Source organism: Onychomys torridus, chromosome 6 (assembly GCF_903995425.1).
Source record: "Onychomys torridus chromosome 6, mOncTor1.1, whole genome shotgun sequence".
Taxonomy (NCBI): Eukaryota; Metazoa; Chordata; class Mammalia; order Rodentia; family Cricetidae; genus Onychomys; species Onychomys torridus.
Genome location: NC_050448.1, coordinates 109,081,654 through 109,090,104, shown reverse-complemented (window position 1 = coordinate 109,090,104; position 8,451 = coordinate 109,081,654). Strand labels below are relative to the sequence as shown.

The following is an 8,451-nucleotide window of genomic DNA, read 5'->3' as shown; positions in this document are numbered from 1 at the left end:
CTTCTCTCAGTGAGCTCAATTTCACCTTTCACCTGTAGCTGCTCCATGTTATTGAAATGCAATACAACCCCCTTAATCTAGACTATGACCTTGCTCATGCATCACAAAGTAGAGGCCTGGGCTTTCCCACCATCTGTGAGCTGCTCCACGTGAGTACCTGGTTCTCCACCCCTTTCTCCTAAGGCAGGGTCTTGTTGCTTCTTTCAGCACACAAAGTCAAACCTCTCTGGCATAGTAGCCACCATCTCCCCCAAGTGTCTTCTGAGATCTCCTTACAGTAATCACTTCCCCTCAGACTTGGGTGTTTTTAAGCCACTGCTCTCTGTACTCAGGCCCCTACCTTTCTGGTCAATGCATTATTTGTCTCGACTTTTGACTTATCACCCCTCACAGCTCTTGAATCACTTTAGCTTCTTTTTCAGACTGCAAATTGCCTTGTAAAAATAATTATGTTTACATGACAGTTCTCAACTGGTCCAACAGTTGTTAACTGTCATACAGGTCTCTTGAGAATTAGATTAAAATAATAATGGACTTTCTTTCTGGATACACTTAAACACACACACACACACACACACACACACACACACACACACACACACACACACACGCACACACACACACTGCTTCAAACAAATTCCTAGTTGCTCCCGTTGGCCAGCGTGTCCAGATCTACCCGTTTCCAGGCACACTGGAGAATTATGATTCCACGACGACTTGAGGTAAGTAACTGCTTTGGCCAATGAAATGTGAGTTCAAGTGACGTTGCCATGTGTACAGGCTTTAAGAGCCTGCACGCAGTTTGCTATGCTTTCTGGTTTCACTCCGTCACTAAAACTGCTCCGTCAGCATGGATCCTGGAGTGCTGTGGATGGAACACCAAACCAGCTTGAGACAAACCTGAACAGTGAGTGGCAAATCCTGCTGTTTAGAGGGGCTGAGCTGGGGAGGGTCTTTTACTACCTGACGCCCTTAGCTGTCCTGTTCAATAGCAAGATACCGTTAGATATGTGTAATCCACTTTAGAGAAATGCTTCCCACAAGAGCTGACACGTTCCCTTACTGCAGCTACGTTCTTCCTCTCATATCGTTCCTCTCCACTTTCTGTTCCCTTTACGTGGGAGGCTTGCAGGTGCTTCTTTCTCTCAGTGCTTCCTTCTACAGTCCTCACTTCCTGTTATACCTCCTTAGAAAGGCCCTGCTTCGCTTCATTTCTCCCCCTGTTCCAGCCGCAAATGGTACCCACCGCATTACCCAGTCCCTTCTCTTACAAAATTCGTCACAAGCAATGATCGTTTACTTTGTATCTCTCCGTTTCTGAATTCATCACAATGATTCACAGATAACAATTGTCACGCTACTTTAACCCAGTGTGAACTTTAAGGAATTCTTTTGAAACATGGGCTGCCTCTTATTAAATATGATAAAATAGAGCTGGGAATGTTCTGTGGCGTGGCATGCCCCATTTTAAGGTTTCCTAAATTAATCCGAGGCTCTAACTACAAACATCAGACCAATGTCCAAAAATTTGGCTGCACATCAAGAACCAACCACTGAACCTTGGTAGTCACCCTGTGGCCAGTAGGAGGTCAACTTGACCTTTTGGGTTCTTTTCAGAGAGTTGTGGCCAATGAAACTAAGAACCTTTGTCCCCGACCCAGTTAACCAGAGGGTTTTGTAACTTACTGGCATACACTTTTGCTTCATTAGTGCATTTTTCTTGTTGTTTTACTTAGCATGTATACCAGGTAGTCTTGACAGCTACAATGAGTCTTGAAGCCTCAAGAGCGTTGAGTATTTATGTTCTCCATGTCAACTTGTGTCAGAGTAAGTCATCAGTTCGTGTTTGTTCAATGCATGGACACATTCAGTATCACAAAATTAGAGAACATTTGTTTAACTTGGTAGAAGATCTACCACCCTGTTTTAGTACAGTTTAAGCAATAATATGGGGCTTAATGTCTCCCAAATTGGAGGTACAGACGTGTGTGCACATGTGTGTTTATAACTAATTGCATTGTCTCAAAGACAACTATTCTAATTTCAAAAACAAGTTTTAGTATAATTTCCCCCACATGTAAAATAACCTGTTTATGGATTAAAAGAAAAAATGCATGCATATGGTGTACTCACACACATGTAGGTAAAACATTTATTCATACCCCTAATTTCTTAAAATTTTTAAAAATTAAATTTTTTAAAATTCAGAAGCAATTTAAAATCAATATACAAGCTTCCTATTTTCATTGTCACTGTAAATAATTGAGGATCTTTGAATTTATTTGTTTTTATTTTTAGTTAGATGTATGTGTATCACTATATGAGTACCACATGCCTGTAAGGACCCCAGAAAATGGTGTTGGATCTCCTGGAACCAGAGTTACACATGATTTTAAACCATTGTATGGATGATGGGGCTCCAACACTTGCTATCTGTGGGAATAGCAAGTGTTCTCAGTTGCTGGGGTATCTCTCCATCCCATAAATAAAATCTTTCCACAAACCTAAAGAAATACAGATGTTGTAACAATGTCTTCTATGATATGAGATTCTGAAAAAAATTCATTAGAAACATATTAAGTCAGAGACTAAATATTGTAAGGAAAAACATTGGGAACTTCTGGATCAGTTATTAGAATAGGCTAATTTTAAGGGGTGGGGATATAGCATATATGAGGTACTGGGTTCAGTTTCTAGGACCACAACAATAAAATGGAATAACACAAATGAAAGTGTTCACAATGAGATGAAACATAAAAATTGCTAAAGAAGTAACCTTGCTTTAGAAATGAGAATCAACTTAGTTTTGACTTTTGTGAACTGTTTTGGTTTTCCTTAGATTTCCTAGGTAGCAGTATACATCACTGACTAGTATGTTTGAGTTTTTGGTGTGTGTGTGTGTGTGTGTGTGTGTGTGTGTGTGTGTGTGTGTGTGTTGTTGTTGTTGTTGTTGTTGTTGTTGTTGCTTATTTTTCCAGGCAGTGTCTTATGTAACCCAGCCTGGACCTGAACTTACTATGTAGTCAATGATGATTTTGAACTCTAGATCCACCTGCCTCTACCTCCTGAGTGCTAGAATTATAGGTGTACATTCCCACCATGTCAGGTTCTATCTAGTATCTCTTAAAACGTGAAACATATTCTGTAACCCTATCTCTTATACTATGTAACAGCTAAGATTTTCTGCTTATTTTATGTGAAACTCCATATAGGCAATTTACAAATAGCACAGGTGTTTCAGGTTGATGCCAAATGCTCCTGACTATTCGTTTCCTCTCAATTTGAAAAGGAGATTATGAATTGGTATCCAATTTTAATGTAATTTAAGTAATAAGATGGCTTCTTATGTTTACAAACTTGGGCATGCAAATGTGTATATACACATATACATTCATACAAGGTAGAAAGATTTCAATTTCTTCTTATTTTATATGTTATGGGTGTTTTGAATACATGTATGTTTGTATACCATGTGCATGCCTGGTGCCCATGGAGATCAGAAAAAGCTGTCAGATCCCCTGTAATAAGTAACAGGTGATTTTAAATGACCTTGTAGGTATTAGAAATTGAACCTGGGTCCTCTGGAAGAAAAGCCAGTGCTTTTAACAATTCAGCCATATTTCCAGCCCAGGTAGAAAGATTTTAAAAAGGTTTTATACATACTGAGAGTGGTGGTACATACCTGTCATCTCAGCATTTAAGAGGCAGAAACAGGAGGATCAGAAGTTGAAGGTCATCCATAAAGCAAGCCTGGGCTTCATGAGACCCTGTCTCAAAAAAAGCAAAAATAAGAAATTATTTTGCATAAAAAATCATTTCTCAACTCATCACTACAGCATAGGCTTCAAACAAAAATTACAAAAGAAATTCTTTTCTGTTCTACTAAGGAATGTCTGCCAATATGTAACTTCAACAGAATTGTTGCTATAGTAATGTAAAGGGGATAAACACTGAATTGTGCTATCAAAACTTGCTCCTGAAATACAGCAGTATTGATGCCTTTGTTTAATAATCCAGACTCTATGTATTTATTTTGTGCTGTGTGTTCTCTAAAATGAGGACCCATGTAAGGACATCCTTTAATGCTAAAAATGATATGTGTAAATGTGAATATCATAGCAAGAACCCTAGGTTAGAAAGCCAAGTGGTACTAAGAACATTGCTTTATACAAAAGCAGTAAACATTAATGAACAATGGGCTCAAATGCTGCCAATTACTTTCCTTCACTTGATACAAAATTCCACTGTATAAAACAAAAGCCAGCTAAATTTCCTACATGAGTCTCACACATGCTTTGACTCAGTGAAGTGACTGCTTCTTCAGGTTCCTACATGCCTTTCTTTTACTTTGCCAAAGAGCTTATTCTGAAACACTGCTCTCTGACAGCATTTAGGTGATGCAAACATCTATGTTTATTAGAAAAGAATCATAGGATGAGTCTCTTTAAAGCATTTGGCTCTATTTTGGCTTGTTTGGCATTAGCCCTAGAATCTTGCATTGCTAACAAGGCATCTGGTAAATGTGAAGGTAACTATTAAACTCTGGTTACGTTTGATCTTGCCAATTATGTTTTGTAAGACAGAAAAAGGTCTATCAGTCAACTTAAGGATTATAGTTTCAGGGAGACATTATTTTAGAAGATTGGTACTACTTGTGCTTCTGAAAACAGAAGAACCTTGGTTTTTGTTTGGTTTTGGTTTTTGGTTTTTTGGGTTTTTTTTTTGTTTGTTTTTTGTTTTTGTTTTTCGAGACAGGGTTTCTCTGTGTAGCTTTGCACCTTTCCTGGATCTCACTCTGTAGGCCAGGCTGGCCTCGAACTCACAAAGATCCGTCTGGCTCTGCCTCCCGAGTGCTGGGATTAAAGGTGTGCGCCACCACCGCCCGGCTGAAGAATCTTGTTTTTAAATATGTGACTCTCATACCCATTTACGTTACAAAGCTTCACTCCTGGTTGACAATATTACCAAAAAAATCAGCTGAAGATTGAATGAGGAGGGATGATGATGCTGTAGCTTGGACTGTAACGGTCACTCAAGGGCTTATCTGTTAAAATTTAGTTCAGGATGGCAGCATTGGGAGGAACTGTCAACTTTAGAACTCTTTAACTCAGGAAAGTGAGCAGAAGGTCTTCAAAGCATGAACAGTATGTCCGTGAAGGGGACTGCGGCTCCCTTGGCCCTGTTCTCTTTCATTCTAACTTTCTTGTCTCTGACCAGTTTCACTCTAGTATATGCTTTTACCACATTCTACTGCCTTGCCATGGGCCCTAAAGTCACGTGGTCAGTGAGCCATCAATTGAAACCTTCAGTACTGTGAACTGTAATAAACATTTACTCTCCAGTGTTTGCCATAGTAACAGAAAGCTAGCTAACAGAAAGAGAGACAGAGACAGAGAGACAGAGAGAGAGAGAAGAGATGATATAGTAGGTAGGGAGTTGAAGAGAATTTATAGAATATATCATGTCATATCTCTACAACTTCATCCCTCATACTAAATATTCTATGATATGATGTCAACAAGCTTCTGTGTGTGTGTGTGTGTGGTGTCTATGTGTAAGCATGCACATGCATGTGTTTGTGTGCAGATATGGTAGAGGCCACAGGCTGATATCAAGATGTCTTCCCCTTCCCCTGTGGTTGTCTGCCTTTTGTTTTTGTTTTTGTTCTTGAAACAAGGTTTTCTCAGTGAACTTGGAACTCACTGTGTTCACCAGAGTAACTGATCAGCAAACCTGTAGTATCTACCTGACTCTTCCTCCTAGAATTACAGAGTGCTCAGGACGCAAACTCAGGTCCTCATGGTTACATCATAAGCACTTTACTCACTAAGCCATCTCCCCGGCCCCAAGCTGAATACTTTTATGTTTTATCAAGACTGTAGTCAATATTACATCGAAGTTAGTATCTCAGTTAAGGCAGATTTTCGTATTCAGTTTGAAGAAGTGGAAGAGCATGAGCCACAGCATTGGGTAAACATTTACTAGATCTTGGTCAAGATTTAATGATTTTGACTGTTTTTCCATCCATAAAATTAAAATATGCTTATCACACAATGATCTGAATGTTATATAAATCATAAATTGAAATTATCTTTATAAATCACAGCAAATACTCTCAATTTTAAAATCTAATAAGCACTTAGTTCTTATTTGACTTCTTTGTAACATTTGGCTCAACCATTTCATAATTTTTTAAAGAATTATTCATTTTGGTTTAGTGTTCTATCTCTTTCTGATATTTTTATTCTTTCTAGCTGCTAACTGCTACTCTTTTCTCATGGATTCCACTCTGGTTTTTTGTTGTTGTTGTTTTTTGTTGTAGTTGGGTTTTTTGTTTGTTTTTGTGGATTTTTGTTGTTTGTTTTTTATGGGTATGAGTGTTTTGCCTACATGTATGCCTATGTAGCACATCTATGCCAAGTGCCCACAAAAGCGAGAAGAGGGCAATACATTACCTGGCACTGGAGTTAAAGACAGGTGTGAGCTGCCATATGAATACCAGAAAATAAGCCAGGGTCCTCTGGGAGAACAGCCAGTGCTCTTAACAACTCAGCCACCTCTCTAGCCACATCAGGGTTAATTAGATGAAATATGTGATCTCCCTCAAGATTGTCTTTTTAATTTTTTAAATCTACTCTCCCTCCTTGTGCATGGCTTCAATCATATATTTGAATATATGTATTTGAATATAGATAGATAGATAGATAGATAGATAGATAGATAGATAGATAGATAGATAGACAGATGATAGAGGTCTCATTTTCAAACTTTTGTTCCTTGCTTCCAGGCTACGTGTTGTTCTGCCCTGTTAAACAACTTGACTTCCTTGTTCTGCCATCCAAACTTTTCACCCTCATTAAGATATAACTCTTGAATATCCCAGACTCCTTCTTGATCATTCTGCTCACACATACCATCAGCTGAACAGGCCGTGATGACCCTATACCCATTCTTTTCATTTGTGCCAGTGCTTTAGTTAGTCTCATGTGTGGTTTGATGGAATAGCTCCTGTGGTATTTAGAAAGTGTGTGTTATATAGAAGGAGGAGGAGGGAAAGGAGAAGGAGGAGGAAAAGAAGGAGGAGGAGAAGAGGAGGAGGAGAAGCAGAAGAAGGAGAAGGAGAAAGAGGAGAAGGAGAAAGAGGAGAAGGAGAAGAAAAAGGAGGAGGAGGAGAAGAAGGAGGAGGAGGAGGAAGAAGAAGAGGAAGAGGAAGAGGAAGGTTTTCAACAATGTTCACTAATCCACAATTTGGGAATACTTATGAAGTCCTCTATCCTAAGGAGTGGGTGAGTTAAACTTCAACTTTTACCTGGAAATAATCTCTGGGAAGACCCTCAGATCCTCCTTTTAGAAACTACTTATTATTTATTTATTCCCTTTGCCACATGTAAAATAAGAATAGAGAGAATTTTGAAATTCAAGAATTTGCTTTGTTGTTCAGGCAGTCAAATTTGCTCTAATCTAGTCTTTTAAACTTCTTTTTCTGCATTGTGTATTTACTTAATTACTTATTTTTAAAATAGATAACTTTAATATATTTTAATTGAAATAGAATTGCATCCCTTCCCCTCCTTTTGCTTTTCTAAACTTTCCAGGTACCCTTCTTCCAACCCTTGCCATGCCTTCCTACTCTCAAGCCTCCTTTTCTTCAAATATTATTGTTACATATATATGTATATATAAAGAAATATGTAATATACAAGCTGGAGGCCATTTGTATTATTTGTGTGTATATGATTTTCGGGCTGACCAATCTGTTCTAGACAATCAGTAAGGGGCTCATGCCTGGGAGGAGTAAAGCTCCTCTCAGCCATCATTAGCTGCCTGGCGTTCTTGGTTATATCTTTTTCAGCACAGGTCTCTAGTCCATTTCAAAACACAAATGACCTAAAGAAATATAAAATGGGAGGAATTCCAAGAAGTTGCATAGTGCCAATCACAATGAATGTGATCACACGACAAGGATTCTGCAAGCTCCCCATTAACCACAGTTTACTAAGCTTCGAAACTCAGTGTACACTTAGGTACCCCATGAAAGATTCCTTAACTATAAAAGGAACCATGGTATAGGGATAGGGAGAAGGCATTTGACAAAAAAAAAAAAAAAAATCACTGTCTTAATTGATCAGGCAATTAATTACAAGTGACCCTGGACACACTAGTGAAGGACAAAGAGGGAAACTCGTCTAGTGAGCCAGCTGGCACTGAAATTTGAGAGAGATGACAAAATCAGTGCTCCCAGAAGAGATGTTTGGAAGTGACGCCATCAGGGTTTGAATCCAGATGCCTAGATCTAAGGCCTTCCACTACACCAAGTTGCCTCATGAAGTCAAAATTTCTTCTCTGTGTACTGACATGGTTGTTGAATTAGAACTTGAAAGGCCATTTCCACCAACTGTTCAGGGATTGAATGGTGAGTAATAATATTAACATTTTTTCTCTCTAGTCCCA

The 8,451-nt window shown here is 38.7% G+C and overlaps 1 long non-coding RNA gene across 1 annotated transcript; it reads left to right on the top strand.

Moving 5' to 3' along the window:
* The first annotated feature begins 832 nt into the window (after positions 1-832).
* Positions 833-7,061, top strand: LOC118585246. Its single transcript, XR_004945170.1, has 3 exons — positions 833-907; positions 1,737-1,827; positions 6,788-7,061. It is a non-coding gene; the product is annotated as an uncharacterized LOC118585246 (long non-coding RNA).
* The last annotated feature ends 1,390 nt before the right edge of the window (positions 7,062-8,451 follow it).